The sequence below is a fragment of the Lactuca sativa genome, chromosome 8 (genome assembly GCF_002870075.4).
Source record: "Lactuca sativa cultivar Salinas chromosome 8, Lsat_Salinas_v11, whole genome shotgun sequence".
Classification (NCBI taxonomy): Eukaryota; Viridiplantae; Streptophyta; class Magnoliopsida; order Asterales; family Asteraceae; genus Lactuca; species Lactuca sativa.
The window spans coordinates 257,300,468-257,325,015 of record NC_056630.2 but is presented as its reverse complement, the minus strand read 5'-3'; the positions used below and the strand labels follow the sequence as shown (position 1 = coordinate 257,325,015).

General features: G+C 33.7%; 1 non-coding gene across 1 annotated transcript; it reads left to right on the top strand.

The window, feature by feature from the left end:
• The first annotated feature begins 3,096 nt into the window (after nt 1-3,096).
• LOC111903624 (small nucleolar RNA R71) lies at nt 3,097-3,203 on the top strand. Its single transcript, XR_002854232.1, has one exon. It is a non-coding gene; the product is annotated as a small nucleolar RNA R71 (small nucleolar RNA).
• The last annotated feature ends 21,345 nt before the right edge of the window (nt 3,204-24,548 follow it).

Sequence of the window (24,548 nt, the reverse complement as noted above, 5' to 3'; positions counted from 1 at the left end):
TGAAATGCAGAAAACAAAATGTGAAAAGAAAAATAAAATTTGAAATATTTAAATAAAAAATTTAAAATTTAAAATTTTTAACAAAAAATGCAAATTTTTTTACACTAACCACCTCCGCAAGCTTAAAATGATGCATTCTGCTCAATGCTCAAAGAGGAATGAACTACTCAATAAAGCATATAAAAATAAGAATGGTGCAGCTTGGAATGAATATACCTGATAAGTTTGAAGAAATTTGATTTTGATGATGAATGTTGGCAAAAATTTTGAATTTCAGCAAATCTGTCGATCATCTGATTTCTCTAAGCTTGCTTGGAATCGTGACCATCTCTTTAAGGAAATATTAAAAAAAAAACTAAAATTATCCTTGGTAGGGATGAGCTTTAGAATCGGACCGGTTCGGAACCGGAACCGGTTTTCCCATATTATAAGAACCAGGAACCGAACCGCTGGTTCTAGCATCGGTTCTGGTTCTGGTCCCGGTTTTTCGGTTATTTTTCAAACTAGAACCGGTTGAAATGTTATAGATAATATGCTCTTTTCCGGAGCTTGTAAATGATTCAATATTTAACCAAATTAAGACTTTTTACATTCTAAATTGAAGTAAGAACACTAAATTATAGGATGAAAAAAGAATCAATGAATTCTGACTTCGTATGAGTGAGTTATGCGCATTTTAAAAGTGGGACAAATTCCAAAAAAAATGTTGAAATAGAAAATACGCAGCATTGGTATGCTGTCTTCCGGGGTCTATAACTGATCAATATCTAACCAAAATATGTGTTTTTATAGTCTAAAATGAACTACAAACACCAAATTACATGCTGGAAAATAAATGAAGTAATTTCAATGTCATATGAATGAGTTATACTCATTTAAAAAAATGGGACAAATTCAACAAAAACGAAAAAAAATGTTGAAATAGAAAAAAATGCAGCATCGATATTCTTTCTTGTGGGGCATGTATCCAATTCAATATCTAACTAAAACATATGTTTGTATAGTAAAAAATGAATTACAAACCCCAAATTACATATTGGGAAAAAAACCAAATAATTTCGACTTCATGTGAGTGAGTTATGCACATTTTAAAAAATGTGAAAAATGTCAATCCGGTTCTGGTTTTTAGAACCGAGACCAATTTTCATAAAAATGAAGAACTGGTAGCCGGACCTTATTACCAATTTCGGTTCCAGTTCCGGTATGGTTCCGGTCCCGATGGTTCTAATGCTCATCCCTACTCCTTGGGTTGCTTCCCCGAAAGCTGTCAATGTTTAAAGTTGTTGGCTCGACTTTGCCCAACCAAATTTGTTAACTGGTGTGATTGGGACTTCTCTGAAGCTCAACTTTCTTCTTTGTCACTCTAGATCCCTTCAGATATGGAAAGATTTATGGATCTGGAACTTGTTCAACAAATTGAAAAGACTTCATTTTTTGTTCAAATAACTTATTCAGATTTTCAGATTTCTCTCGTTTTCTGGTCTTCCTTTTCTTTCTAAAAGTCTCCTCCTTGAATTTTTCAGATTCTATTCTATTTAGATTTATACTCGAAATCACCTTTCCCTCATTTTCTTTCTCAAAAACCATTTTTCTTTTCAGATTCGTCTCTGACTTTTCCTTAGCAAAAATCAACTCATCCTTTTCTTCTGGAAGCTTATTTCTTTCTAGCTTTTTTTGGGCAACTAACTTCTTCTATTTTTCCCAAACCTTTCCTATTTCCAACTCTTCTGATGTGGTAGATTAATTCATGTATACAAATATTTCTTACACAGAGACATTAGAAAACTCACAGCAACCCTCAGATATTTAACAGAAATATTATCAGATAGAAAGTTATCATCATTAATTTTAAAACTAACCACTTCCTCATCAAACTCCATTGAAATTGTGCCATTCAAAACATCTATTTTGTTTTTGCAGTTTTTATAAATAGTCTTCCCAAAATAATAGAGTTTGTAACTGATACGTCCAAATCACCTATATCCAGAATATAAAGATCAGCGGGAAAGATCAGATTTTCCACTTGGACAAGAACATCCACAACACACCATTTGGGTGTACAATCGAGTGGTCAGCCAACTGGATAATTGTCCTGGTCTTTTGTAAATTTCTCATTTTTAGTTTTTCTAAAATAGAAAATGGAAGAACATTGATTGAAGCTCCTAGGTCACGCATGGAATTTGAAAATTTTAGGTTACCCAATTTTCAAGGAATCGAGAAAATCCCCAGATCCTTGCACTTTAGACGTAAACCCTTTAGAAAAATGGCAGAAATATTTTTGCCATCTTTGATAATTTCATTAAATTTCATTTTTTATTTGAATTGCATAATTTTTTTTTTCAGAAACTTGGCATAGCGAGGGATTGGTTAGATAACATCCAAAAGTGGAAGATTTACCTCAACCGTTCGAAAAATTTCCATGCTGTCTTCATCCTCTCTTCTGCGCTTCGTATTTCTTAGTCTTGATGGGAATGGAGGTAAAAGCTTCTACTCCTTCTGATTCTACTTAGTTAGTTATGGAGTTTCTTTCTCTTCTAGCTTTTCATATTATTTTTCAACCACAACCTCTTCATACTCTTCCTCTTCTTTTTCTGTTTCTTTTATATCTTCTTATTCAACTAGAACTTCATATTATTCTTCAACTTCTTTTTCTGGTTCAGATATGCCTGGGCCTTCATAAATTTACCTACTTTTCAAGGAAATAGCACTGACATTGTGCTTTGTATTTCTTTCAGTGTATCTTGGTAACTCTTGCAGTAATGAACATATTTTTTTTGATGTTCCATCATCAAGTAGATTCCACATGGTTTCATTGCAGCTATATTTTTCTTTGTCAAGAGTAGAACAACTTTTGTTAGTTCAGAAATCTATGACTCCAAATGGGCATTGCTGACTTCTTTTACACCCCTTGGCTAATCTGGATACCACTCATCTTCATTTCCGGAATGCTTTGACTCTATTGCCAACTTCTCGATCATTTCTCGGATTTTTGTTGGCGTCATATCACCTAGGAAACCGCCACTGGAAGCATTTATCAGATATCTTTCCATGGGTATCAGACCCTCACGTAAACATTTGTACAATTGGAAGTCACTGATCCCATGTTGTGGGCAACGAACCAGTAGCTTCTTGAAACTCTCCCAGTAATTATGTAAAGCTTCTCTTTTTACTTGTTTAATACCAACGATTTGTCTTGTGAGACTTGAAACTCGCGTTTTTGGAAAATATTTCTCTAAAAACAGCTTCGCGAGTTCTGTTCAAGTACTAATCGAACGGACGGGAGCTTATACAACCATTCCGTTGCTGAATCTTAAACTGGAAAGGGGAATGCCCTTAACTTTATCCGATCTTCATATATAGCATGCAACTTTATTCCTGAACAAATCACATGAAATTCCTTGAGAAATTTATGTAAGTCTTTGTTTTTCAAACCTCTGAACGTGGGAAGAAGATGTATCACCCTAAATTTAAGTTTGATATTTGGGCATCCAGAAATGTGGTGCAGATGGGCTATTGATTGACCTCTCTAGTTGCCCACTCTCTGAGAGTCTTTTCTGCTTCGTCTCCACTCATGAATGATTCTTCAGATTCAGTTTCTGAGGTGTCTATAGTTTCAGATTTAACTGAGGGTGGTGGGGAGTATATTTAAAAAGGACTATTTGAAGATGAAGTTGGGGGTACATTCGGAAAAGACAAAAACATGGTGTGCTAATTTTTAGGTGGTAGGGAGGATGATAATGAACCAAAAAATCCAATTGATTGTTTTCTTTTTGCTGTTTTTTCTTATGTTTCCTTGCAGTTCTTTCAATTTCTGGATTAAAAAAATAAAGGTGTACCTAAACGAAAAATTATGGGCATAAAACTATTAGAAAGCACCATGTCCCCGAAAACGGTGCCAGTTTGTTAACATGTTGTTGTGAGTGTATTAAACAAATAAATTATCAGTGCTGGTTGTTCTAAAATTATAACAAAAGGAAGCAGGGTCAAATCCCCAAGTACATAGCCTAACGGTCAACGCCTTTTTGCATCAAGCACATTCTATTCAATACATAAATTATAAAAAAGGGGATTGTTAAGTTAAACTAAAAACTAAAATTGCAATGAAAATAAACTAACGAAATTTTATAATAAAGATGGTTTTAGCTTTGCTGTGACTTTCCTAATCATACAATGACCCCAAATCTAATTATTCAGAATGCGTTCTATCTAAGCTGGTACTGATAAAAACTAACAAGCTCTAGTATAGTATATTTTACCTTAATTAGTTAACCAAAACAAACTCTCTGAATTAACCCTGACTTTTTACTGTTGAATTAAACAAGCTCTTAATCAAATCAGAAAAAGCAGCTTTATGATCTGTGTAAAATTCTTAGCAATACCCAATACGTCTCACAACTTTGGAAGCGTAAAGATATGATTGTTTCAGTTGATATCAGGGTTAAATCCCAACACGAAACCAATCTGATACGTGTTACTTTTACTAGTTGACAAAAACAATTACATATTCTATTAACTAAGTAAATTTAACGATAAAAACCCTAGCGAGGTGAGCATACTAACAAAAATAAAAAATAAAAAATACATTAAGGTTAAAATCGAAAAATCTAGATAGAAACACAAAAATAAAATCAAATCTGAAAACTAACCACATGAAAAGTACTAGTCTATGCAAAACTAAAACTAGGATTTAACCCTCGATGGCTAGAAACAAAACTAAAGTGATAAAAAGAAACATTAACTAAATAATCTTATAAACTAAACGAATGAGATGATTTGCAACCTTCAGATCTCCAAAGGTCGATGAAAAGTGTCACAAATCGTCTTCAGAAGGGTATTCTATTGTTTGGAACCGTCTGATCACTGAATCAGAAAATGAGGGTTGTATTTATATGCAAGATGGAAACTTCCAGGGAAAGAAACCAAAAAATGTGATCGCATATTTTCTGATTTTTCTAGATTTGCCCCTAAATGATGTAGGATGCTATTTTCAAGGTTTTCGGGACTTTGTGTGACAACCGTCAATTTTGGTCAAACAAAGTCAACCAGGTCAACTCAGCTCGTATTAGAATTTTAGGAGAAATGTGATATTCCCTAACGTTACTAATGTACTATTGACAAGTTATAATGCAAAGCACCTCTCTTGTTGCCAGTTATTGAATATAAATCCTAATTAGGGTTAGTAACTTAAAAATTCGATAATTCAATTTTATATTATTTAGGTATAAATAATATTCATAACACAATGTAGTTGAGTTCATAAACTTTATACTACATTACAATTTCATAATAGAGGTTACATATACAGATTTTTGGTGAATTCGTCACCAAATGCGACGGATTCTATACTCAGCTTAAACACTCAAACGTTAACGAAAAGAATTAGGAATTATCCTCACTCCCATGTAATGTGTTATTATTTTTGATGATAATGATTTTTATAATAATTTGAATTTAAATGATTCAAATTAAGTCAATACATCATTTTTACCATACTTTTTATAAGACTCACAAACTTTTATAAAAATTACATATTCTTTTATAAAATAGAAGAAACAACTTTTGTTTTATATAATTATGACACCTTTTAAAAAGAAATAATATTTTAATAAAGTCAAAACCTACACCATACCTCCCCCATACCCACCCCATCCCCCCACTCCTTTAACTTTCGGTCGAACCCCCCCCCCCCCCCCCAAACACTTCATCTTCTTCTCAAGAACAAGATCACTCTCTTAAGGTTAATTCCCATAAGTTGGTTCTTGATCTTTTGGTAAGTTTTTTCTTATTAATCTAGTGATTATATATATATATATATATATATATATATATATATATATATATATATATATACATACTAGTTTGGTTATAATTACACACATTAATATGTGTTAATATCGATAGGATAATTCAACCTTCAAGAGTTCTTCAAGTGTTTTCAAGTGTTCTTAGCTTGAAAACTTTCATCTTCACCTCTTTACTTGTCATGAAACACACTCAAGGTGAGTTCATACCCTCATTTTCATTTTTATCCAAGTTTTAGGGGGTGGGGAATACAAGAAAACTTGTATAATAATACAAGTTGTTAAACACACTTTATCTTCAAGTTGTGTAAAAGTATTATTTACATGAAATAATGTTATTACCTAGTATTATGAACATTTATGTGTGGTATGTTGTTTAAAATGCAAATCTATGAAAAATGAGTATAAACATGCTATATGTTCTTAAGAAAAGTCATAAAGACAAAACTATAAAAACTAGGGTTTTTATGAACATAATATGACTTTTCTAGCAATAATGGTTCTAACCAAGTTATTACATCATTTTTGTGGGATATAAATCAAAATATGTTATTTTGGACATATGTTATGAAACTACTTATAAATACCAATGATTTGGTTTTACAAATAGAAAACCTAAAAATCTATCATACTATGTAAAAATTTAGGTTTTCTAGCAAAAATGTTCATGACTAGGTTATGGTACCATTTTTGTGAGATATGACATAAAATATGTTGTTTTAAACATATAAGGTTAGCTTGACTTAATCTCCACAAAAAGGTAAAAATAAATTTTACCAAGTTTGTAACTCAAAATTTACCGTTTGGTGACGTAAAAAGGCCAAGAACAAGAAAAATTGACTTCATCAAACTAAATGTTCATATACTTGTGTTAGATGTAAATTATATGTTATTTATGAACATCTAAACATGTTAACTTTTATATATATATATATATATATATATATATATATATATATATATATATATATAAAAGTTAACATGTTTAGATATATATATGTGTGTGTGAGTATATATAGGCACAAGAAAACATTTATGATAAACTGTAATAGGTATAGTTTATGGGTCATTAACACTATTTTATCGTTTTGGGACAAAACGAATAATTATATAAAATTATAATTATTTTAAACTATGTAAATACTATGGTAAGGTGATATTTACAATTACAAGGGTTTTCAGTACACTAAAGGTAAACTTGTTGAAACAATTACGTGAGACAAAGTCTTCACCTTACCTACCAGAGTACACACTAGAGTCCTGAATTATAACCATAATCTTGGTAAGAGAGCGTGACAGTTGTGTATAGATCTATACGAGATTGGCAATCTCGCACCTAAGCTGGTAGCTACAGCTAGATCGGCAGGTCTGGGGTGACAAATGTCTAACATTCAACACTTAAAGAACGTCATAGTAGGCCAACTTCGGTTTTAGCATGGTTGTAAAAACTCACATGGGGAATCAACAATACATTTAGTTTATGGGGTAACACGTGTTCAAATGGTTTTATATAAGAATAAAACTACATAATACTATTTGATGTATAGACATGCTCATACATTTTTGGTCTTGGGTTGTGATACTACAAGTCATTTTAAGAAAATATTGGATTTTCTAGGAACAAACACTATCATTTTACAAGGAAATAATTACAGATTTTTATCCATACAACACTCTTAAGAACTCACCAACTTAATTGTTGACACTTTTCAATACTACTTGTATTCTCAGGAAACTGTTAAATAGGTAATCAAAAGGCTTTTGAGGATGGGTTGTTACTGTTGGATTAATGTCTAAGTCCATAACTATAATTGGTAAGACTTGACCCGACCCGGCATGGTCCATTTGGGTTGCAAACCTTCATGCACTTAGATAGACTATAATGAGAGAAATAAGACACTTATGGTTATTAATATATTATAAGTTCTAGTATATTAATAATAAGAATAATAAGATTGTTTAATTAGTATTGATCAAGAATTAATCTAGGATTAATTAAGTGATCAAAAGAAGACTAATTAAATATATGGGTTGATTGTGTAAATCATCCATACTTATATAGTGGGCTAATGCTCCATGGATAATCAAGTTGGGCTAAAACCCATAGGATGGTCCATGGGTGCTCCATGGTGTATTTGAACCCATGGATCCAAGGAAGTGGAAAGTCATGACAATTAAGGATTTACCCTAATTGTAACACTATATAATGATCTTATTCTTGACAAAAATCGGCCACTAGGATTATTCTAGAGAGGGCTAGCCGATTTCATGAAGTGTAGAACTCTCTCAAGTTATTCTAAGTGTTTTGATAACTGTGATTCCATTTGAGGCTTCCACACTATTGGGGCTAGGCACTCAAGCTTCATGAAGACTTTCTACATCAAAGAGGTATGTATTCTATCTTGTTATATTCATGTTTTGTATGATAGATTAGGATGATACCTTGGATATTCTTATTTGCATGTATAATAGAGAAAACATAGATCCAAGGTATTTAGGGTTGCATGTACACTTAGGAGTGTTAGAATGCTCAAAACCCAACAGTGGTATCAGAGACTAGGCTTGTTTTCTTGTTATACTTGCAAATGGAGCTGAAAAATCGAGTTGTGATGCTGTCAGCCCAGCAGACTCGCCGAGTCCATGAAGGGACTCGACGAGTCCAAGGCAAAATTCATCCAACTCGCCGAGTTATGTTCATGCACTCGACGAGTTGGACCCCAGACAGCATTTTTTCGAGGTTTTTGGCTAGAAATGGACTAGGAACATTACCCTACGTTGTTTTTGAACTTATAAACTTGTTTTTTAATGTGGTAATGTTCATGCTAATACATTTTCAAAGATAATTATCAATAGATTCATGTTTTGTATTAGTTTAAGGTTTAGACTAATTACATGAAGAAGTTTGATATGAATTATCTTGTTCTTATGAGTTGCTTAGATTAATAGAAAAGTTAATTGAAATAGTTGTTTTCAATCCATTTTAATCTAAGAGTTGAGTACAAAATGTGTTTGTGTAACTTGTCCTCAAGTTACATGAAGAGTCACATTAAAGACACATAAAACTCATAAAAGTTGGTAATGGTTACAAAATGAAGAGTCTTGTGTCATTGAATTTTTTTTTTTTTTATGACTCCATAACTTGTCCTCAAGTTATGGAAATTCAAGAGTCACTTCATTAATAAATAAATAAATAAATAAAGTGTAACCTTAATTAATTCCATAAGTTATAAAAATAAAGAAAAGATTAATTCTTTTATTAGTTTAAAGTCTTCCATAAGTTATGGAACTTGAAGAGTTTTTTGGATTAAAACTACTTTAAACACATAAGTTATGGAATTAATTAGTTTTGAATAGTTTCAAAACTTGCCCTCAAGTTTTGGAATTTGAAAAGTTTTCACTTATGAATACTTTAATTCCAAGTTAGCCCTTAGAATTTTAAAAAAAAAGTTAAAATTCAACACTTATACTATTTATAACATTAATGGTTAATTATTATATATATGTATAAGAACAAGTCGTTTTACCGTTAGTAGGCCTCATTCACGAAGCCGGTCTATAAGGTGGGTATAAGGTTGTTGCCTATAAAATGGCGACTTAATGGGTGTCTACTCTCACCCACCGCTTGCTTGACTGGTGGAGGGTCGTTAGCCGAACGGGTAGGACAATGACTTTAAATTCTCCCTTCATTAAAAGTATTAATGATAAATACTAAAGTAACTAAAATCTTAATAATTCCCAATCTTAGTTACTTTAGGAAAAATGTGAATTTGGTGCTAACCCATGGAATTCACACTTTGTACCTTACCAAGTCGTTGGTGGAGCGTGTGTGGTTAACCGGCACACTAACTTGGACTAGTAAGGACCACGAAGGGTGACTTAATGTTTGTCATAGATCAATGGAGCGTGTGTGGTTAACCGGCACATTGATTAGGTGATAATATTAAGGATACCAAGTGAATTGGTATGGTTATTCACACCTTGTTTTGTGATCCTCGGCATCCCAGTCACAAAATTTGAGAGGGCACACTCGAGATTGAAACATGCCATTGAAAAGTTCAATGAATCTCAAAAGATCTAGGAATTTCAAATCCAATTAAAACCTAATAAATTATTTCGTTTTTCATGGTGGAAATTGGTGAATCGTCATTCGCCTACCTTCAAATATTTTATAGCTTGGATTACGGCATCCCTCTTCTAAGTTATAAAATAGTTTGTTGGGTCCTAGCCTTAATATTTCATATTGGGTGTCATATTAAGGACTTTAAATCAACTATCTTGAATATCTCCCAAAACATGTCTGGTTTAGACATTTATGATCTTCCCAAATCTCTTGAAGATGATGTTCCTCAACATCATGCTTCACTTCCTTTATCTCCTCCAATTATTCTCCCTCACCCACAAGTTCTTGAAAAGTTTAAAGTCACTCAAGCCCTATTGGCAAGTTAAGGTCTTGGTGTGGTCACATCTTGGAGATGTAGTCACATATTGACAAGACGGGAGAGTTGGGTGTCAAAGTCTCGTGAAAGTTGGATGTTCAATCACTTTCTTAGTAACATAGCGGGTCACTTTGGGACTACTATGAGACAGACTATGACACGAGCCTTAATGATCTTATCTATTTGTTTTGTGCTGTGGAATCAGCAATGATTTGGAACACTAGTAAAGCAAATTTTGTTAGAAGATCAACTTCCCAAACCTTAAATGGACATTGGCAATGGTAGCATTGGATATCTAGAAAAGCATTTCTCTTCCCAATGGAAAGGGATCGGCCATAGTCAACTCGGTTGACCAAATGGTAAAGAGAAAGGCTAAGTCTGAAATAGTCTCATGTGCCATTATCAAAGGGTCTCCATATGTTTATATTGCCAAAGAAAGGGGCATTGGTTGCGAAGCTGCCCTATTTACCTGAAAGGTCATAAGGTTGATCAAGTCAAGAGGTTTGACTCTACTTCGGGTAAAATACACTGTATAACTCTGTTAAGTTCCTATTTGGAGATTCTTATTACATAATGTGAATGGGTCACATGCTGATGTCTTTTAAGAATCAAAGAAAAGATAGGAAGCTTAAAGTAAGTATATGCTGATTCTGATTGCGAAGATGGGTTTCGATCGCATGGTTCGGTAATCAGAATTTTGAGCTGTTGCTTAAGAGTTATAATATATTGCTTGTGAATAGATAACAACAAGGTTTTCATGTGGATTGTAAGGATAAGTTTTTCCGCAAAGTTTTAAAATAAAAGAAAAAAAAAAGGTTTTAATTTTATTTATTTTAAAAATATCCTTACAATGGCATCGGTGGAAAATTGTTGCTTATATGTTTCCAGTAATAGCAATATTGGAAAGTGGATTTGATTCTTTCATTTGTGGTAGTGTCTGAATGAAGAAAGTTTTTCATCACCCAAGTTTCAATTGGACAGAAACTTGGAATCATACAAGTTGTATTGTATGATGAATGAGAATTTTCATCTTTGAAAAATTAAGACTAATTCTTTGATCACATGTATATGTGAGTCAATTGAAGGACTAAGGAATTAGGTACACTGGGTGTGCGCTGGTCAAGGTCCACCACAAAGATTGATTTGTCATGATTTACTAAAGATTAGTAAATATGATTATACTTATAAGGTTAAGTATAATTTTGTAACATTGGAAAACAAATAAGAAGAATCAAATTAGGCAGAAAGATAAAAGTTTCTCAAATCTGAAAGGACGGGAGAGTACTTTAGTATCAGCTTTGTGATCATCTTAATGATTAAGAAACCATATCAAAATTTGTTCTCTAAGAAAGTCTTAGTGCATTCTTATGACTAAGAAGAAGGGATCTTGAAATTGTTGAAATGGTTAAATCAAGAAGATGAATCATACTTCGTTCCAATACAAGTCTTGGAGTCATACTCCAAGATTGTAATTTGAGTGACATGTCTTAAAGAAGGTTTAAAACACTTATCAAATGTAAGAGTAAAATGTTTTCTACTCTTGTACATTTGAGATTGGTAAGTTGTGATGTCTTGGATGAGACAAAGACCAACTAAGACCAATTGTGTGAAGTGTTAGTCTTGATAAGAATCCGCACTATCCCTTGAATATTTGTTTTATCAAGGAATGGTTCTTGACTAGGAAAACTTATATGTCAAGGGGACAGTGGGAGCCTTAAAGATCCTGAAAGAGTTTCAAGATTTAATCAAGAGTAAAACCTGTAATTTATCACTAGCACACGACTTAAGGTTTTCAACCTATCGTGTTGACATAATTCTTATTTCTGTACCTACTTCAAATAAGTTGAATTTACATGTGAGTTATCAGAGTTCAACTTGGAAGCATTGGTGGGCCTTGTGTTACCAAGGTGACAAGAAACTATGATTGAATAAGTTTAATCCATGTAGGGCTGAATTTGTCACTAACCTTATCTTGTGATTATGGTTTTGACAAATTCGCATGGATAGGAACTCATACACTATTAAATCTAAGTGTCATAAGGTTTCTCTCCGATTCATGAAAATGATGGTGAGGAAATGCTTTCACTAAATAGATTTTAAGTAGATATCAATTGTGTCATTTGCATTTTCAAAAGTCATTAGTGGAGCGCGTGTGGTTAACCGGCACACTAACATGGACTTGTGAGAAATGGCAAATGCCTAAGCAATTGAGACTATGATTACGGCATCCCTTTTCATAGTTCTGAAAATTGTTTAGACACACATGTGAGCTATCTAAGAAAGGGTGTATGAATCTAAATTTCAGAAGTCCAACAGATTTCTGGAAATGTGTCAGAGCTAGTGGGAGCATAAGTGTTATGCTGATAATCATCATGTTAGTGGGAGCATGACTATTATGATTAGTATTGCAAGCTAGCAATGTTAATTATAGAAAACAAAGTTTCAATCCGTGAAGTTGCAGGGGTTGAAAAGTTGTTTTGCTATAATTAAGGGAGAGGAAATTATACTTCATGTCAATTCTAAAGCTTAGATTGAGATTTTAATCATCTTTAGTCAAGAATATATGTGAATTTTGTGTTGGAATGGTTCAACTTGAAGAAATTCTATATATATTGCATTTTCAAAATTCGATTATGATTACGGCATCCCTCTTCATAGTTAAATTTTGAAAACATGGCAAATAAAAAATATTGTAGCAAAAGACTGGTCTAGTGTCATGTCTTTATGTCAAACATCATGAATAGTATCCCATATGCTTCGGATATAGGATCGATTTCATGTGCTATAATATTCATCCTTTCTAAATTTTCCAAATGCTTAAGGCATTTAGAAGGGAAAAGTCTAGAACTGGATATGACTAAAGTGATTAAGCAATTGTCGAGGACAATCTGAGGTTCGCCAAAGATTGGTTGCTCAGGGACATTTGGAAGTCTAGTGTTAATTTTGGTAGGACCATATCGACATTTTCTGAAAAGAGGTAACTCTTGTTCGGAAGTGATAGTCAAATGGGACTATGGAAATGTCTCCATAGGTGGAAGTGATTCAATCTATGTAAGATTAGGAAAATTAATGCAAAAAGGATGTTCCCAAGGAGCTGATCTCCTTTGGAATGCTCTGTAATGGTTGTTGTCAAGTCTTTCTGACTTTGTGCATAATCATTATAAGAGGATCAATGCATATAAGTTTAGAATCTAACAGATTTCAGTAAATGACATAAATTTGGAATTCTTGCATTTACAATAAGGATTTGGGATTGTGAAATGAGTATCATTGGAATCATGTTCAATTGATCTACATCACAATGTAAGGATCATAGACAAACATAGTGTGCATACTTGGGGTATGGCATAACTATTGTTTAGAAAAACAAAGTGTACATGCTAGGAGCATGGGACGACTGTTGTTTTTATTCAAGTCTTAAGTTGATTATTTGAAACATTGAATAATGTGTAATCAATATGGTGATAAATAAAAAGTGGTTTTATTTATATTCAAAAGGGTTCTGAGACCATATTAGATTCGATTATTATTGTATTTCACTTTGCATGTTTTGACTTCCAAAATAGCTAGGTTATTCTTTCCGGATGACTAAGTTATTTAAACACTCCACAGTCGTTCATATGTTGGAAGTAGGTATGAATCAAGACTGTCATGAATCGGGTTTGTAGATGGCTAAATGAGTTTAGTCATGGCAATGGTTGCTACAACATTCATGAGTACTCATAAGTTATGAGTATTGGAATAAACCCACGCTCACTTGTATCACCTCATGGAATTTATCTCGAGTGATCGTGAGACGATAATATCATATAAATCTTCAAACCTAGAGATATGAGTTGTTACCTATGAGTTGCTTGTGCATTGATTGCACGTAAACGCATCAGTAACTTGATGTTATAAAACGTGCCTTTGTGTACAATTCAACAAGTAGTAGAACAAGCATATGAGTCGAAGTTTATCTGTTCCTTCTAGAAATAGAAGCGATATCTGGGCCCCTCGATGATTTTGTTGTGACCTATGTACCGGCCGGTCAGAACTGAATTGATGTGTTCGATTAAGTTCTTTGTCAAACAAATCGAAAATCAGGAAACAAACTGCTGGACAATAAGTACGACGTTGTTCCATGTATTTGTCCGGCTGATATCATGAGAACAGAGGATTATATGATCCCTTATCTAATGGACAAGTCATTGACAAGATCAGAGTTCATCTACAAGGTCAGAGTTCGACAGAAGCTTTTGAGAGCTACGATTGTCGGTTGGTTCCTGAAGTCATACGCAATAATAGTTTTAGACTTATCCAAGTGGGAGACTGTTGGATTAATGTCTAAGTCCATAACTATAATTGGTAAGACTTGACCCGACCCGGCATGGTCCATTTGGGTTGCAAACCTTCATGCACTTAGATAGACTATAATGAGAGAAATAAGACACTTATGGTTATTAATATATTATAAGTTCTAGTATATTAATAATAAGAATAATAAGATTGTTTAATTAGTATTGATCAAGAATTAATCTAGGATTAATTAAGTGATCAAAAGAAGACTAATTAAATATATGGGTTGATTGTGTAAATCATCCATACTTATATAGTGGGCTAATGCTCCATGGATAATCAAGTTGGGCTAAAACCCATAGGATGGTCCATGGGTGCTCCATGGTGTATTTGAACCCATGGATCCAAGGAAGTGGAAAGTCATGACAATTAAGGATTTACCCTAATTGTAACACTATATAATGATCTTATTCTTGACAAAAATCGGCCACTAGGATTATTCTAGAGAGGGCTAGCCGATTTCATGAAGTGTAGAACTCTCTCAAGTTATTCTAAGTGTTTTGATAACTGTGATTCCATTTGAGGCTTCCACACTATTGGGGCTAGGCACTCAAGCTTCATGAAGACTTTCTACATCAAAGAGGTATGTATTCTATCTTGTTATATTCATGTTTTGTATGATAGATTAGGATGATACCTTGGATATTCTTATTTGCATGTATAATAGAGAAAACATAGATCCAAGGTATTTAGGGTTGCATGTACACTTAGGAGTGTTAGAATGCTCAAAACCCAACAGTTACGGCGTCGCACCAATCATTTTTGTTGGTTTAAAACATACAATACATGGAAACAATGTAACATTCTCAATTATATTGATGATGGTTGTGTTTACTTTGATCACTATTGTACATTATGTTGTGATATTGTTCATGAAGTCATCCACCCGCAGACGTTTCCGTCATCCAGGTTTGGGGGTGTGACAGATTGGTATCAAAGCATTGTTTATACTTTATAGTGAACTAATTATATCAAACCATATAAGATATACAACTATAAATACAATGGGACTAAAACTCTCTGACTAAAACATTTCATACAAGTATACTTTTAAAATATAATACTGTTTTAAGAAAGTATATGTACATACATAGATACTAGAATGGTGTCATAATAAGAACAATACAAAAGTAATGAGATAAGTTGAACACTATGAGTAGGCATAGGTAGTTATGTAATCAGATCTAGGACGGATATATCCTAATCAACTATATTCGTCCAAGATGTGACTAACATGTGCTTGGGAATAGTCATGGTGAACAACAAGTCTAAAACTTACCAACACCCCATACAAAGGAACTCTAGAAACAAACATAAATTTTAAAATAATATAGGAGTATTTTATGATACTATAGAACCATAAAACTAGACTGCTTACATGCCTCTTATACCTCTATTCTTGCACAGTCGACATGGGCGAATTTTACCTACCAGGAGATCCTTACTTTCCCAGTAATGGGAATAGTGGATGGATCGAGGAAAAGCCCGAGGACCAGGTTTAGGTTGACGCACTAGCTACTGGGGAGGAGCGGGAAGAAGGTCAATATGATAAACGAGACGTTGACAAGGACCTGACGGAGGATGGTTCCAATGCTGATTCTGGGGTCGACGACCCGCGCCTTGCCGTCCGTAGCCTGCACGATCGTATGCTTGAGCTGAGCTTTCAGGTATACTGCCATCTAGGTGGTCTATTATGGATGCGCACTCCTCGTAAGAGGATACCTCCCTTTCGTAGAGGACCTGCACGGATGGAGTCGTGAGCATGGACAACATTCCCCATACGATATGTGCCAAGAGTTCTACGACCTCCATAACGGCGGTTTAGCCGATAGGTCTTTCCTTGTCATGATTTGCCGCATCTCGCACCTTGACGAGCATGCTAGGGCGTCTACCAGCCAGATCCTAGATGTTGGTTCCACTTCTAAGGTTACCGCCACCTAGTTTCGTTGTTTAGATGAAGATCATGATCAAACACATAGGCTTATCGATTGTCTTTAGGAGGATGTCACAACTGTCCGAGCTGAGGTTAGGGCGCTCATGGACAGGCACATCGTCATGGAGCAGAGGATGATCGAGGCAGAGCGCCGAGTCGAGGAGGCCAGATAAGATGTAATGGAGATGCGGGCATTCATAGCTACACTTTGAGGGCCGCATGATATCACTCGCCACAAGTAGTGTTTATGCTACTCAACTTTTGTTATTGACTATGTTTTGTGAGTAAGCGTTGGTGCTACTCCCTCATGTATGTAGGTCCGACCCTGCGAATAAGTGATTACACTATTCTAAGGTTCGTTATGTTGCCAATTTTATTTTGGGTTTCAGGTGTATTGTAGACCTCCATGAAGGTCAATTTTCCAAAACTATGTACTACTATGAAACATTGTCAGTGAAATGGTTTGCATTTTATTTCATTGGGCATTAATATTAAGTTTAAACTGTTATGCAATTGTTTACTTATTATAGCAATTATTTATTTTTATGAAAAAATTACAAGTTACAATAAAGGAAAGTCATAAAAAATATATAGCTGAGACATTCTATTTCGATAAATACCCGACTTATAACTATTGTGGAGAGCTTACCATCATTCCATCAATAATCCCTATGGCAAAAGAATGTCGCCATGCGGAAGTAATTGACATGCTGGTGAAACACCAACAACACCACCAAAACCAACTCCACAGGTGGACCCTGCTGGATTAGGTGTCTAAGCCCATAACTATAACTGGTATGTACTTGATTTGATAGTAGCATGATCCGTTTGGGTTTTCTTCACTCATCCAACCTGACAGGATGACCAGTGGAGAGAGAATATGATTTATTATTTGAAATAATAAATTGGTACTCAAAATAATTTTATTAATATATTACAAGATTAATATATTATTTGGAAATCATATTATTAATTAGTATATAATCAGAAATTAATTAGATATTAATTTTTGGATTAAAAGAACTAATTAATAATGGAGGGACTGTTTTGCAAATCATTGATAGTTGTGAAACTGGGCTTAGGACTCCTTGGAAGTGGAGTGGACGAAATTTATGGGTAACCCCATAAGAGTTCAAGGCCTCATAAGGAGGATTCAATGGGCTATTTAGACCTTAAGCAGGAATTAGGGTTTCCTCCAGAAACCCTAGTAGCCCACAACTATATAAGGAACCCCCACGCATTAGAAAATCGGTTCTTGGACTCATGATTGAAACCCTGGACGATTTTTCTTGTTTCTCCAACTCATCATTTGCATTGAGTGTTTGTGACTCCATTAGATGTGTAACACTTGGAGCATTAAGCTTTCAAGAGTCAAGGATCTTCAAAGGTGTTCTTGTCATTACAATATAACAAGTGAGGTAATATTCTAACCCTAATTTCATATGAATTTTGAATATTGTATGCTAGATCTAGGGTTATTGCTTTGGTGTTCAAACCTGTATGTTCAATAGAGAAAAACTTAGATCCAAAGCAATCAGGGTTGCATGATCACATAGGAACGTAGATATGCTCATAAACTATCAGTGGTATTAGAGCCTAGGATGTTTTTCAATTGAATTGGTACAAGAGTGAACTATCCAAAGGATTGAAAATCGATTTTTGGCTATCTAAGATGAGAACTTGACGAGTTCATGTAGAACTCGATGAGTTCAGTGCTCAACTCGACAAGTCGACTCCTCTGTCCCCTAAATTTTTGATTTTCAGATTTCGTTTTGAATAGGATAATTGCCATATTTCATTTTTACAGCCTAAAATCAATTTTTTTAAATGGTAATGTGATATCCTTATCAAAATTTAAAGATTTGGTTAAATTTGGATAATATAAGATTATTTTGATTTGAAATTTAACCTAGTGTTTTTTGAAAAGTTTTAAAATACACTATCATGGAAATACACTATCATGGATTTTGATTTTAGAAATTTAAATCGGTAAACCGTAGTATTTTTGAATAGTTTAGAAATACACTATCATGGATATTATTAATTAAATTAATTAAGTGTTTAATTAGAAGATAGAATTAATAAATCCATAATATGGTTTAGATTTAATTAAATTAAAAGTTTAATTTATTAAAAGATTAAACCTTAGTATTTTAAAAGTTTAAAATAGACCCTCATACTATATAAAATTCAAAATCTAATATATTATATATGTATAATATAAGTCGGTCTTACCGTTAGTAGGCATCATTAATGAAGCTGGTCTATAAAGGGTGTTTTAGGAAGCGGCCTATAAAATGACCGCCATTGGGTATCCACTCTTACCCACCGCACTCTTGACTAGTGGCGGCTCGTTAGCTGAACGGGTAGGATAGGACACTAAACTCTCATTAAAAGTATAAATAAGTATAAAGTAACAAAACACTTTTATAAAATTTTCTTTCTTAGTTACTTTAGGAAAATTTGAATTTGATGCTAACCCATGAAATTGCACATTGCACCTTATTGGTTGTTAGTGGAGTGTGTGTGGTTAACCAACACACTAATTTGGGACTAATGAAGGATGGCAATCGGTAGCTCGTAAATTATCATTGATCATTGGAGCGTGTGTGGTTAACCGGTACATTGATTAGATGATAAATGACATCGAAAGTATGAAGCTAATTTGCATGGTTGTTCACACCTTGTTTGTGATCCTCAGTATCCCAGTCACAAACTTGATGGGCATAATCGAGATTAAACATGCCATTGAAAATTTCAATGAATCTTAAAAGATCTACTAATTTCATCTAAAACCTAATTCGTTTAAAATTTGGTTTTTCATGGTGGAATTGGTAAATCATCATTTACCTACCTTTAAATAATTTACAATTGGATTATGGCATCCCACATTCGAATTGTGAATTATTGTGTTGGATCCTAGCCTTGATATTTTATTTGGGTGTTATATTAAGGATCTAAATCAACTCACTTGAATTTTCTTCCTTTTGTGGTTGTCTAGTTCAGACAACCGTGGTCTTCCTCATCTTTTTGGAAAAAGCATTCCGTCTGAAGATGATCTTTGACGTGTCGATCAAGGTGAAAGATCATTCCATTCGTCATTCCTTGGTGGAACCGGAAAACATATTTCTCTTCCTCCACCTCCTCCAGTGATTCTCCCCGACCCACAATTTCGTCAACTTGAAAAGTTCAAGGTTACTCAAGCCCTATTGGCATGCAAACAATTAGATGTAAAGTCTATGTGTGGACATGTTCTAAACATGAAGTCACACATTGACAGATTGGGAATGTTGGGTGTCGTTTTCCTAAAGGAGCTAGCTGTTGACTTGGTTCTTTAGTCACTTCCTGAGTCATATAGTCAATTCGTTAAGGATTACTATATGATAGATCACAACGTGACCCTCACAGATCTAACAGATTTGCTAATTGCTGCTAAAGCAGCAATGCTTTGGCATACTGGTTAAGAAAATTTGTTCCATGGATATTGGCGATGGCAACGGTGATAGTATAGAAATGGTTTCGACTACCAAGGAAGGGAAACCGGCCAAGGTCAAAAGGTTTGACCACAAGAGAAAGGCCAATTCTAAGATAGTTTCATGTATCACTCCTGAAGAATCTATCTTTCTATATTGCCAATTGGAGGGACACTGGAAGCGAAGCTACCCAGACTACCTGAGAGATCTAAGAGATGGTAAAGTCAAATTGTACGACTCTACTTCAGGTGCATCCACTATCTAACTCTATTAAGTTCCTATTTATTTATTTTTATTACATGATGTGTTCATCACATTTTGATATTTTGTAGGATCAACGAAAAGGAAGGAAGATTAAAAGAAGAGTAAGCTGAGTCTGATCGTGAAGAGATGGATTTCAGTCGTATGGTTCGATGATCAAAATTTTGAGCTGCTACTTAGGAGTTTTGATAAATTGCTTAGGAATATTTAGAAACATAGTTTTCATTTGTATTTGCGTTGTAAGGACAAGTTTTTCTGCATTTTATCAATAAAATAAAATTTGATTTTATCTTATTTTACATTTTCTTGCAATGGCATTTTAGAAAATTGGTGTTTATATTTCTATTATTAGAAATGTTAAAAAATGGATTTGATTCTTTGTTATATCGTTTGTCGTAGTGTCATAATTTACCAAATGAGGACAGATTCTCATCACCTAAGTTTCAACTAGATAGAAACTTGGAATCATACGATTTAAATTGTGTGATGTATGAGAATCTTAATCTTTGGGAAAATAGGCTTGATTCCTTATTCACATATGTATGTGAGTCAAGTGAAAGACTGAAGGTTCTAGTGCAAATTGATGTGGACAAGTCAGATCCACCACAAAGGGCGATAAAGTCTATTCGTCATGATTTACTGTTGATTAAGTAAATATGGTTATACTTATAAGATTAAGTGTAATTCTGATATGGTTCAAAGTATAGCTGAACAAATAAGAAGAATCAATTAGGCAGAAAGATAAAAGTTTCTCCAATCTGAAAGGAAAGGAGAGTACTTTAGTATCATGTTTTATGATCATCTTAAATGATTTGGGAACCATGTCACAGTTGATCCTCTAAGGACACCTTAGTGCATTTATATGGATAAGAAGAGGAATCATGAATTGTTGAAATGGTTATATCAAAAGGATGAGTCATACTTTGTTCCAAAATTGAGTTTTATAGTTATACTTTAGTTACTCCAAGGTGTACCTTGAGTAATATGTTCTAAGTAGGTTTACAACACCTCATGAAATTTGGAGTAGAAATGTTTTCTTACTCTTGCACATTTGAATTTGGTAGTTGTGATATTTTGGTTTAAACAAAGACCAACTAAGACCAATTATATGAAGTGTTATCTTGATAAGAGTCCGCACTAACTCTTGAATTTTTTTTATCAAGGAATGTTCCTTGATAGAGAATCTTATATGTCAAGAGGTCAGTGGGAGTTTTGTTAATCTTGAAAAGTTTTAGGATAACAATCAAGAATAAACCTATTGGTAATCACTAGCACACGACCTAAGGTTGATAACCTATCATGTTGACATATTCTTGTTTCTGTTCCCATTCCAGTTAAGTTTACTATGAATGTGAGTTCTATGAGTTCTCATTTGATCGCATAAGGCAAAGCAACTTGACCAGAGAAAGTTCATTTATCTGTATGGGTGAGCTGCTCAATAACTTGGAAGAAGTGGTAGGCCTTTGTGCTACCAAATGGAAAGAAATTAAGATTAAGCAAGTTCAATCCATATAAGTTTGAATTTTTCATTAACCTTATCTTAAGATAGTGGTTGGAAATGACAAATTCATATGGATAGGAACACATACACCATAAAATCTAAGTGGTAAGAGGTTTCTCTCGCGTTCATGAAAATGATTGTGAGGAAACACTTTCACTAGTAGATTCTAGAGGATTGATTAATATCATTACAGTTAGTAGTTGTGATGATTGTGTTCTCGAATTCAAGTATGATTACGACATCCCTTTTCATAGTTCAAATTGTAAAAAATGGCAAAAGATAGTTTTAACGTTCGGGACTTGTTGTTATGAGTTACGAAAGAGTTTAGACACACACATAAGCTGTCTAGTGAAAGGTGTATGAGCTAGAGAAGTCTAGATAAGACTTATCGAAGCACCACGTATCAAAAATCTGAACTTTGGTAAGAAATTCAAGAGGTATTGAATTCTAGAAGTCTAGTCCATTTCAGGATACATGTCAAAGCTAGTTGGAGCATAATTGTTATGCTGGTAAGAACATAATTGGTATGCTAGTGGGAGCGTGATTATTATGTTAAGTGTTGCAATTTAGCAATGGTAATTATAGGAAACAAAGGTTACAAATTTGCAAAGTTGCAGAATTTGGAAATTGTTTCGCTATAGGAAGTTATAGGGGAGAGGGAATTTATACTACATTTTGAATCTAACAGTTTAGATTGAAATTCTAAATACAACTTAGTCATGAACATATATGAATGTCATGTTGAAATGTTTCAACATAGGAAATTCTATATATGGAAATATTTTAGCAAGAGACTAGTCAAGTATCATGTCTTTAGGTAAGACATTATGAATCGTATTCCATATGCTTTGTGTATAGGATCGATTGCATATGCTATAATATTTGCATGTTCTTATTTTACCAAATGCCAGACGCGTTAAGAGGGAAAAGGACTAGAACTGGATATGACTTAAATTGAGGTTTACCAAAGATTGGTTGCTTGTGGACAGTTGGAAGTATAATATTAATTTGGATGGACCATATTGACATGTTCTGAATAAAGTTAACTATTGTTAAGAATTGATAGTCATATGGAAATATGAAATTTTTTCCATTATGGGAGTTGGATATTGAGATATATGTGCGAGTTAGAAACTTTAATGCGAGAAGGATGTTCAAGGAATGCTCTTTGAATGTGAGACTTCATTTCCATGGAATTTTTTTCGTAACCAATCTCCAATGGAATGTTTTGTAATATCATTGGCCAAGTCTCTATGACTTTGGTGCCTAGACATTACAAAATAATCATTGCATGTAAGTTTAGACTCTAACGAATTCTAGTAGTGGCAAGAATTTCGTATTCTTACACTTGTAATAAGGATTTAGAAATGTGAAATGAGCATCATTGAAAATGTGTTCAATTGATCCGTTTCACTAAGGAAGGACCATAGATAAACATATTATGCATGTTTTGTGCATGACATGACTGATGTTTTAATTCAAGTATTTAGTTGAGTGATCGAAACATTATACAATGAATAAGGTTTAATTAATATGGTGATTAAATAAAGGTGTTTTATTTATATTCAAAAGTTTTGAGACCATATTGGATTAGGTTATTATTGTGTTTCAGTTCGCATGTTTTACATCCTGAATAATAAGATTATTCAAACATCTACAGTCGATCATACTTCTGGAAGTAAGTAGTGAATTAAGAGTATCATGAATCTGACTGTAGATTGTCTAAGTCCTTAGACATAGCAAATGTTTGTTGCAGTGTTCATGACTACTCCAGAAATAAGAATTTTAGTATTCGATAAACCCACGCTCAAGAATTACTTCATGGATTTTATCACGAGTAATTTTGAGATGATAATATCTTATATTCTTTAAACAGAGACGTATGAGTTGTTGTTTACAAGTTGGTTTTGTATTAATAATACATAAAAGCATCATTAACTTGATATTATAAAATGTATTATTGTGTGTGATTTGATGAGTAATTAGTAGAACCATATGATCCGAATTTTATTCGTTCCTTTTACCATAAATGGGATAAAAGTGATATCTGTGGGCCCTTGATAATTTAGTGATGACATCTAAAGCGCTTGGTTAAGCCTGGACTAAGCTGATGTGTTCAATTGTTGTCTGAGTCAGTTGTCATAAATCGGAAGTCGGGAAACAAAACCTTGGACAGAGATACTGACTATAATCCACGTCTCATGTCTATACGATATCTTGTAGAATGGTGGGATATTTGATCACTTATCTAAAGGACGCATCATCGATTAGATCAAAGTTTGACAAGTGACTTTTGAAAGCTACGATTACTAATCAAATTTTGAGGTCATACTTGCAGTCATAGTTATTATACTTTTCCAAGTAGTAGACTATTGGATTAGGTGTCTAAGCCCATAACTATAATTCGTATGTACTTGATTTTCGTATGTACTTGATTTGATAGTAGCATGGTCCTTTTGGGTTGCCTTCACTCATGTAACTTGACAGGATAACTAGTAGAGAGAGTAGGATTTAGTATTTGAAATAATAAATTGGTACACAAAATGATTTTATTAATAAATTACAGGATTAATATATTATCTGGAAATCATATTATTAATTATTATTTAATTTGAAATTAATTAGATATTAATTTTGGGATTAAAGGAACTGATTAATAATGGAGGCGTTGTTTATGTAAATCATTGATAGTTGTGAAACTAGGCTTAGGACTCCTTGTAAGTGGAGTGGACGAAATTTATGGGTAACCCCATAAGATTTCGTCCAAGCTTTCATAAGGAGGAGTCAATGGGCTGCTTAGACCTT